We start from the raw sequence: 10,856 nt of genomic DNA on the forward strand, positions 1-10,856 counted from the left end.
AGAAACACTAATACACCCTCCAAGAATCTCTTGCTAGGGGACAGTAAAGAATGCAGCCTGGTATCATCTAGAGGAGAAACTTACCTCCAAGAATGAGGTTTCACAGAGTTCTGACAACGTAGCAGACCACTTTGCAGGAGAGACTGCAGCTAAGGGAATGATGTGTCAGGCACGGACAGGACCACACTTGATGAGACTGTCTAGCCATGCATACTTCTTTCTATCCCTATATTTTGTGGCGATGCAATATTCTGAAAATATCTCTTACACTCTAAGAGATTAACTTTTGCTGGGTCTCAATTCAAAGTTAATAATATACCATGAAGTCACTTAAGACTGCTAGCCTGCTATGTACTCAAACTGTTGGCTTAACCTACCTTTAAGAGAACAATGTAACAACCAACCTTGCTTGCCTCAGGTAAGAGTAGGCTTCTTAGGTAATCTATTTTAACAACCTAAGCTAACACATAGCTGCAGTCTTAAGTCATGCACGCTACCATGCCCCTGACCTAGACTAATGTTTGCCCATCATTTGCTGCAAACAGCAACTATAGAAGTTGAAAGTAGCTTCCTAAAATCTACCACATAGGTCGATAAGCAAGGTTGTGTGTTGTCTGGTTCAGTTGGAATTAAGTTACAGCCAGTGACATAATCGCTTGTAGAACTGTTAGAGATTTCGGTAAAGTATTCCTTCCCCGTGTGATGCTCACTATGCTGTTTAATAAACACAGAGTGACGTGCTTTGTGTCAGAGACACCACTCACAGATACAAAGATACAGCAGCCCCACAGCACTCACACAGCAATCACACACAAGACAGACAGATGTACGTAGGGATCTACACACAGACACAGGGACAAATGAATTCGTAAGACAGCACTCAGGTAGTCACAAATTCAAAGTGATATACCAGACCAAGGATGGAAGACACAGAAAGCCATGCGGTAGAGAATTCATAACTGGACCTAAACGTCTCCATGTGGAAGTGCTTCTTCTTCTTTCCTTAATGTGAAGCCAATGGGTTAACGGTAACTCAGACTTAATTACTAATGCATTAATTTGATAGTTAAACCTACACTTTATGCTAGTACCTTGAAGACAGATGCCATGGGACACTGAGTAAATGTCCCTCCTCTGTCTTCATTACTACTTGTCTCTTTGATTGGCATATTGAAGATGAGGAGCTGCATCTGTCTTGTTGGGATGTGAGGGTTTGGACTTTGATCCTAAAATCTGTGGTAAAAACAAGAGGAAACGATGAAGGTAGCATTCTGCAATAAGGAAAAGCTGGTCATTTTTTCTGCAATGTCCTTCTACAGAAGAAAGCTCAGCTCTGTGCTTACTCCAAAGGAAAAATCTCCAGTCTCTGTTATCACTAATTCGTTGGAGGTCGAGCTGAGCAGAGAAATGAGTTGAGAGAATAAAGAGCCAACACTTTGAAAATATAGGTTCATATTACAGTGATAATATTTTGGATCTTTTGGATTAAATAACACAATCCATTAGGACTAACTTCACTTCTCTTTTTGCATTCAGAATTGTAACTAGTATCACTTTAAAGATGTATACATACACGTCTTGATTTCATAACCCAAACCTTTTCTTTTGGATGCTTCTGGAACAAATGTCAAAGCCGGGGAGATGGTGTGCATAGAAATTGTTGGCAGTACTGAAGAAGATGCAGTAAGAAGAGAGATGCAGCTCCCACTTCCGGAACACAAAGGTTGGAGTGATGGAAGAGACATGAAGTACAGAGATCATCGTATGGGCGTTTGGGATGAACTTGGTGTTTGATTCAGTAGAGTATGTGAATAGGGTGTTCTCCTCAGTGTGCATGGGACTTCAGCTGAAAACATGAGTGCCACAGCAAGGCTGGCCCTCTGGGAAGAGTAACTGCTGCTCCAGGTTGCTTTCAAGATGGCCATTGTCATTTTCCTATCCTGGCATTCAAAGTGAAATGCTGAGTCCTCCTGCCTAAGTCTTAAGGCTGCCAGACTTATCAAGCCTGCAACCTACAAATTCATCCTGCGCATGTTGGGACATGTAGGCCTCTGTAATAAGATGAACCAATACCTTAGATACATCCTCTCCCACATTTCCCCCTCTTTCCCTCCAATTTCATCTTTCCTCTTCCCTTCTGTTTTTTTCCTTTTCTCACACACTATATTTCTTAAAGAACATTAACAAATACAAGTGAATACCAAAAGATTAACCCCAGAAGAGTTATGGAAAATGGGTGGTTAGCAAATGGAAGATGTATATTTTGAGAAAGCTATCTCCCCTAAAGATAAAGGCATAGAACATGGCATATGTTAATGGGAATTGTGCATAGGGCATGAGCTAGTGATGTAGGTAGCACAAGATTTAGAAGTATACTGGTGTGAACTGGGGAGCTTTGCTAGACTAGTGCAGCAAGCCTTCAGGATTAGGACGGTCATATCCAGAAGGCAAGCTTCTTGGAAGGAAGGTAATATCCACTTCCTCCAGAGAACAGCTTGCCCTGCCCTAGCAGAAATGAGTAGAAAATATTATATGCATTGATGAGAAAATGCCCAAAGCAACCTTTATTTCTTCTCTGTCAGAGTTAAAAGAATTGATAGCCTTAGAGTAAAACTGACTTACCTGATTCAATTCAAGGAACTATTAGCTATTTTTTGATAGCTAATTATTTTGTCCCAAATTACCTGTGCCTTCCAACATTGATTTGATGTTTATATGAATTTATTATTTAAGATTCTCTTAGATTCTTCTTTCTCATGTTTTCCCTACTTTTATTATAGAACAGGATTTGGGTATGTTTCTATTAGAAAACGGTGTGGTTTGATGAAACACTTCTTGTTTCCTGTAATATATTGTTCAATGTAGGGTATAAGCTGAAATCTTTGACTTCAGCTTTTGAAAGCTACAGTCTAAAACTTCACAAGAAAGTGCCATTTTAATTTTGGCCCGAGAATCCTCATTTTGGCACAGTATCTAGGTCACTTGGGCAAGCCTTTAAACTTTGGGAGATTTTTTTCTTCTTCTCATGCACATTTTTATTAGAGCCAGCTTTTTCCAGTGAAACAAATCTCTGCTTCCATAATGGAAGAGCACGAGAAACTTCACTTTGTAACTTACCTTTATCAAACTATCCAAGAACACAGCATAGCTGGGCTTTATGTGGTAAATATCTGACATTACATAACAAGTAGTTCACAGAAAACATAGTAAACCAAAGGCAGATATTCTCTAATTATCAAGTTAGTCACAAACTTTTCTTAGAGGTGCACGGTGTGTGTGTGTGTGTGTGTGTGTGTGTGTGTGTGTGTGTGTGTGTGTATCCCACCCAGGGCCTTATGCATGTCAGGTAAATGCTCTACCACTGAGCTGTTTCTTCCTGCACTTTTCTCAGATTTCAGGGTTTTGTTTTGTTTTTCAAAATTAGGCAAGAAAATAAAATTCACTTCAAATACCAGCACTTGGCACATATTCCTTTGAAGGGAGGTGTAGCAGTAAACTTTAAGCCTTGAATTTTCTAGATCTTTCCTCAAATAACTCCCACTGGTTTGTTAGGTTTTACTCAGTTCTGTCTAGGACCTATCTGCCTGCCTGGGCCCAAACTGAAGACAATGTTAAAATACATTGCCAAGTCCTAGTAAACATGATGCAGTGGCTTCCTAGCTCTTGGGGCCATGGTGAAAGCGTAGCTAATTTGCTGAACACTGCAGGCCTTACCCAGCCAGCAGCTGTGAATAATCACCTATTCTCCAAGGACAGAGTCTGTGGTTTGATCTTTACAGCTCCAGAACAGAGAGTGGGCTCTATATGTGTCCAAATTCTTTTTCTTGGTACTCAAGAAGAATGCCCTGTTTTCCAGATATTATCACAAAACTCCCAAGGATGAATCCTTTGCCTTCCAGGTTTCCAGAGCAACCTCTAATCCGGGCCGGGAAGGAATTGTACCACACACCCAAACAGATGAGGCCCAGGAACATCATCTTCTGCCTCTCTGGATCATAGGGTTTTTTGTTTGTTTGTTTGTTTGTTTGTTTTTGTTCTTTTTCTTTTCATCCAGGAAGATTTCCCCTTTGAACTAAGGCTGGGAGTCCTTCACTTCTGTATTAATCTGCACCTTCACTACAGCATAGGGAGAAACACCTAGCTCATCTGACTTGGTCTTCAGGGACGACAGGTCTGCAGCCTCCACTCAACAGAGGAAGCAGCCTGGCCTTGGCACAGCCAAAATCATAGCCCCGTTCCTTTCCTGTAGCTTCTCTGCTTTGAATATTCTTGGTTATTTTTCTGGTGTGCTCAGGTCTATGTCTTTCAAATATTCCGGTGCCACTTTCTGGGTCTTGCCAAAGCAGCAGCCCCACAGCCCCCGCACTGATAGACCACATACCCAGGACACGTCATCCGTAGACGTCACTGACTGTGGGGAGCTGAATTCGGACGCCATTACAAGATGGCGCTGGCTCCCTCACGGTTTGAGGTAAACAACTCCATATATAGTAATGCTCTTGTCAGCTAAGGCGCTGCACCCTGCTTATGCGCAGTACTTAACCTATCTCCGGCCAATCCCGAGGCCTCTGGTGTCAGCAGACTGGTGACAACCAATCATGGCAAGCCCGTATGCGCTTCTCCCTATATAAGCGGACAGCTAGGGTAGTTCGGGCTCCTCGCTTCCTGCTCTCCCCTTCAACCAAGAGGCTCCCACAATAAAGCATGATCTGAGAAGAATCCTCTGGTGGTGGTCATCTTTCCTTGCTGGTCGAGGAGCATGCCGCAACTGACCCCCTGAGGTGCTCTAGTGGACTGAGGTGCCTCCTGCTTGCCATCTTTTTTAGCACAGCGTTGAGGGCCCATGGGACCAAGCAACTTTGGAAGAATCAAATTTTCCCCTGAGAGACTTAAATTTTGCAACCCTAATGTTAGAAAATCATTAGAAATGGAAAATTAAAGAAATTGAACTCTATACAATCTAGATGTCAGAAAATGAACAATAAGATAAGATAATTCTATGGTTAGTCAGTCCCAAGTGCACATTTCACGAACTTACTGAGTGATGACAACAAGACATAAATTGAAGAGCGTCTTGTGTCACCAGGGTCTTGGTCTAGACTCTCCTCTGCTCCTTGTTTCTTGTGATCTGCTTTAGAGAATTCAGATGAGAAACAAAAGTATATACTATAGAAGATAGACAGAGGTTATCAAGAATGAGTCTCTAAAGAGAAGATTCTCTAACACAAAGATTTGTTTTAAATGTCACAAGTATGGGTATTTTGCCGGAATGTTTGTCTGTGCACTGCATGCATGAAGGACCCACAGAGGGGCATGCATGCTGATACCCACACGGGGGTACTGGATCCTCTGGAACTGGAGTTGCAGATGGTTGAGAGCAGCCATTTGAAGTCGGGGTACTAAATCCAGTCTACTGCAAGAGCAGCAAGTGTGTTTCAACTACCAAGCCATCTCTTGGTCCCTTTATATGGGGGGGGGGGAGTTTAAGAGATGAGACCAAATGAGTCACAATGACCAAAGGGACGATTCTGTTGGAGTCATTCTTAAATTCCCTTGTAGCAGGACCTTTGCCTAATGAATAAAGATTTCATGGGACCAAACACTGGACGAGGAGTAGGCGGGACTTCCAGGTTGGCGAGGGGAAAAGAGGCAGGAAGAGGTGACTTGCTTTTAGTTGGGGAGAGCTGGGAGGACAAGATGTAGCAAACAAGAGGGTCCCCATTTAGATGGCAGGTCCACCAGGATTCAGTACCAGAGGATTTAATTTAGAATGTCTTACAAATTAGGATGGTAGTTGCTGTGCCCAGCGATTGTGTTACCGGTTGATTCTAAACGAAGTTTATGTGGTGTTTTCCTTCATGCTGCGACTCAGCGGCAGAGTGTGGGTGTTGAAGAAGTGCACCCCAGCTAGTCGTGTGAATTTGGATGTGTGGGGCTGCCGTGGCAGTGACCCACTGTGGGACCTTAGAGAGTCAGGTGTGGAGAGATTTCGGAGCTTTAGTTCAGAGAGTCTCCAGGAGATGAGACCAGGCCTGCTGGAGTTATTGTCATTTTTTTTTTCTTTTTTAAGTATGTAACACAACAGTTCCTGGTTTGAAAAATATTATTTGTAGAAAGTTAAGTTCTCTGTGTTAGTTTTTTGGCTGGCTTGACATAAACTATGGTCTTCTGGAAAGAAAACTTCAGTTGAGAAAATGCTTCATTAAATTGACCTGTAGGCAAGTCAGTGGAGGAGTTGCCTTGACTACAGTCAGTGGAGGAGTTGCCTTGACTACAGACTGATGTAGGAGTGGCCAGAACACTGGTGGTTCAATTTCTGGAAAAGCAGTTCTGGGTTATACACAAGATCAAGCTGAGCCAGCGAAGCAAAGTGGTAAACAGCATTCCTCCATGATCTCTGCTTTAGTTCCCGCCTTCAGGTTCCCACCTTGAATCCTTGCTGGACTATAAAGCTATAGCCTTCATGTTCCTTCATGCTGGACTATAAAGTTATGAGGCAAAATAAACCCTTTTCTCCCTAAGTTGATTTTGGTTGTGGTGTTCTATCACAGCAATAAAAAAACAAGCTAGAACAAGTGCACAGTTGTCAGGGGGACCATTCTTCCAATCTTCATCTTAGGTTTATTCTTAGTTCCAGCCTTAGAACAAGCATGTCTTCCTGAGGGATGTGCCCTATCCAAGTGGTCAGCAAGCTTGCTTGTTTTGATAGGCTAAAGCCATGCTATCAAATTGCTAAAAAAATGACCAGGTACACAGAAATAATGGAAGTGAGATCCTCCTAAAGCCAGGTTTGGATAGTTGTTATCTAATAATGATCATCAGAGGAATGAGAATCTGTTCTTATGATTAGTAATTTGAGTTCCTATCCTCAGTTTTATAAGCTCTTTATTATGAAAGAAGGTCCTAGTTCCAGTTAAGCTCCCATCCTGCTTATATCTAATTTGGTACCGTAATGCCCAAAAATTAACCTATAAGACCCACCTGCTCAGGCACCAAGTAACTTTCTGGAATTCTGGGAATTGTAGTTCTTGAGAAATGATAACGCATCATGGGAAAATACAGTGGCCTATAGTCTTGGACTCATAAGTACCTGCAACATATGTCTTGAGACCACTCCAGCTGGAAACTTTCAGGGAATAGGCCTGACCAAAGTTCATCTCTTGATCAGTATTTAATATTTAATAAATGCTTGCTTTAAGTTTGACCTAAAATAATGGAGCTGTTTTTTGGTTTTTTTCCTAGTGAATTGCAGGATTAAGGCTACCAAATGCTCCTCCCCATCAAGAGATGAGTCCCTAAAATAATTTCTGAGCTGAGTCCTGGGTTGGTCTGAGTACTTACGGTTGAAATGGAATATAGAGTTTCACTTGTGTTGACTTTTAGAACTTAGAACAAGTGAAGGGATCCCAGTGTATAAAACTGGACTGCAATAGGACCTTTTGAATGTAGATGAGCTATCAACAAGAGGAGATAAAATCAGAGCAGCAGTTGAGCACACAAAGTTTGAAGACTAATAGAATCACTACTAAGACGACAAAAGGGACAAGACAATGCACATGAACATATGGAGACCTAATTCTAACACTGAAGAGCTAGCTGTGCCTGGTGGGAATTCTAAGACTGTACTGTTAGCGTTCAGGCTCTGTTCAGATCTCATTGATGCTGACCCAGCATCTTCTCAGAGCCATGATAGCTCATCTGCAAAGTGGCAAAGCCTGGCTATGGCTCTTGCTCTGAGCCTTTCTCGCCCTTAAAAGGTATAAAACAATATTCCCTCCTCTGCCATGCGCATTCTGGTTTTCTTCAGAGACCCTGTCATACTTTCTCTCTCTGGAGCAGGGGCCTGGGATCTCCTTGGAGCCCCTCCCATGCTGCTGGTCCTCTTCTGTCTTCCCATGACATTATTAATTCTAACATGAACTGCACAGACGGTGGAAATCCGTCTCAGTGTCCTTCCGAGCCAAGCCACCCCATCTAAACCTGACAGAACAAAAGTCTATTTTACCATATACAATACTTTCTAGTCCAAAAGTAATTTCTTTTAACTGTACCTACATACTGCATTTCCTTCATATTTGTTGGCTTTCTGTCTTATTTTCTAATGTAAAATTCTTGATGTAAGTTGAGCTTTATTTATTTCTTTTTTTGAGCTATACACGTCTATGCATAGAACACATCTGATCACTTTTGGTTTTAAAGCTTAAATTTCTATAAATCAGGACCTTTTTACTTTGTTTCTCTCTGAATCCAATTTTAGAGCTTTAAAATGCTTTCATTTTATTTATTTATTTTTTACATTTATGTATTTGTGTGTGTGTGTGTGTGTGTGTGTGTGTGTGTGTGAAAGAGAGAGAGAGAGAGAGAGAGAGAGAGAGAGAGAGAGAGAGAGAGAGAGAGAGATTGAGAGGGGGCAGTCTGTGTCATGGCACACAAATGCAGAAGTCCACTTGAGGGAGTCAATATTGTCCTTAAACCACATGAATTCTGGAGATCCAACTCAGATCATCAGGCTTGGCAGTCAGACCTTTACCCAATGAAATACCCATGTGCCTTCATATTACTTTTCTATTATTATTTTATTGAAGCAATGTGTTGTAACATTTCAACTGGCCCAGAACTCACTGACTTACCCAGATGCCCTGACATTTAGAACCCTCCTATATGCTACCGTTCCTCACCAATTTCATTCTTTTCTTGTATATAAAATGCAAAACATAACTAACTAGCAAGAAGATATATTAGATGGTTTCATGCTTTCCTAATATATACATTCCATTCACATCTGCTTCATATGACAAATCAATACTGTTAATTCATAGCTTTATGTTTCCATAGCTGTTTGGCTGGGAGTGGAGAAATAGCTCAGAATTTAAGAGCATTTACTACTCTTTCAGAAGACCCGAGTTCTGTTCTCAGCACCCACATGACAACTCACGATTGTAGCTAAAGTTCCAAGGGACCCAGAATTCTCTTCTAGCTTCCCCAGCACCAGGCATGCATGTGACACACACACACACACACATGCAAGCAAGCAAACACTCATACTTTAACATAAACTAAATCTTTGTTATAAGAGGCTTTTCCCCCAAAATTGGTAATGTATATTACCTTATTTCTCTTCTTCCAATGAACAAACATATGTTATATACATTGTTTTGCTTTCTCCCTTTTCCCCCTCCTGGGTAGTAATCTCAGGACTCACTCCATATTGCTCAGGGATTGTTTTTGGCTCTCTCTCTCTCTTGCTCCTAGCTGGATGGCTGAGTAGCATGCAGACATCTTTGGATATCTAACCGGTCTCCTGTGAGTTTTACTTTTGAGAACACCCCTCCCCTATTAAAGATACTGAAGTTTGCAAAACTGAACAGACTACCTAAAGAAGAATTCAAAAATGTTTGAATTCCAACTTCTTCAAAACCGTTGGTTTACTCCTTTATCTATTCATTGGACAACTATTGTTATCAAAAACTAATATTAGAACACTACTCATCGTGACCTCTAAAATCATTTGAATTAATGAACATGTGTTACATCATAGCGAAGTTGTCTGGTTTGAAGCACGGGAACCTGTGGTGAGGTAAAGATACTGAGGAAAGTGTCCATGAAACTGAGTTTTTATCAACTCTGTCACTGCACAGACACTGTGCTGGTTAGTTTTTGACAGCTTGGGTCATTTGGGAAGAGAGAACCTCAATTGAGAAAATGCCTTCACCGGATTGGTGGGTATCCAAGTGGGGCGTTTTCTTGATTAGTGATTGATGTGGGGAGGGGTCCAGTCTATCTGGGGCAGTGCTAGCTCTGGGCAGAAGGCTGGGTAAGAAAGTAGGCTGAGCAGCGGTGAGTAAAGGGAGCTGCTCTGTGGTCTCCGCTTCAGTTCATGACTCCAGGTTCTGGACTTGAGGTCTTGCCTTGGTTTCCTTCAGTGGCAGAACGGATCTGGATATGTAATCTAGATTAATCTTTTCCTCTCCAAGTTGTTTTAGTTGTGCTTATTACAGCAATAAAAAGCAAACTAGGCCACTTATTATAAGTAGTTATGGACACTATAATTAAAGTCCGTGCCCACAGATTTGAAACAGAACTGGGGTACTTATTTAGCTGAGTAACCTAGTGCCCTACTTTACACGCCCCCCCCCAACCTGGTTGTTGTTGCTGTGATAAATACCATGACCAAAAGCAAACTGAGAAGAAAACTCCAGCTGACAGATTGCAGACCATCGCTGAACAAAGCTGAAGCAAGAAGCCAAGGCAGAAGCTTGAAGCAGACTGTGTAGGAACGCAATTACTGGCTTCTTTCTTCCCAGACTACCTTTCTTATACAGCTGCTTAGAGATGGTACTGCCAACAGTGAGCTGGACCCTCCTGCTTCAGTTAGCAATCAAAAGGATACTACCATGACATACATAGTCAGATCACCAGTCTAATCGGGACAGTTCTTCATTTGAGGTTCCATCATCCCAAATGTGTCATGTTGACAACCAAGATTACCCATCACACACCTAAGTTTTCTTTTTCAAGATGATAATCTTACATATCTATATATAGGGCACACAATCCATAATGTGTATGTGAGCATATAAAATGTGTGTGTGTGTGTGTGTGTGTGCTGGTACTTGCATAGTCAACTCTCCTTATCTGGGAGATGTGTGAATTTAAGCTACTTTTAAAAGAATCCAGAAGTTAATTGTATCCGAACAGAACATGTAAAGGCTTTATACGGATACTAGAAATTATTTTAAAGTATATAGAAGTTTGTGTGTAGTTTATATAAAAGTATGTTCTTGTCTGCTAAAACTAACATATGTACCGAGGACGTAGTGTGTGTATGTTCTTTTAAATTATTTTAGACTTATTGC

General features: G+C 41.5%; 1 pseudogene across 1 annotated transcript; it reads right to left on the bottom strand.

The window, feature by feature from the left end:
- Window positions 1–3,800: 3,800 nt before the first annotated feature.
- On the bottom strand, window positions 3,801–4,438 carry LOC308430300 (peroxiredoxin-like 2A; annotated as a pseudogene). Its single transcript has one exon. The product of its transcript is annotated as a peroxiredoxin-like 2A (transcript).
- Window positions 4,439–10,856: the final 6,418 nt, after the last annotated feature.

The sequence above is a fragment of the Micromys minutus genome (genome assembly GCF_963924665.1).
Source record: "Micromys minutus genome assembly, chromosome: 15".
In the NCBI taxonomy this organism is placed as follows: domain Eukaryota; kingdom Metazoa; phylum Chordata; class Mammalia; order Rodentia; family Muridae; genus Micromys; species Micromys minutus.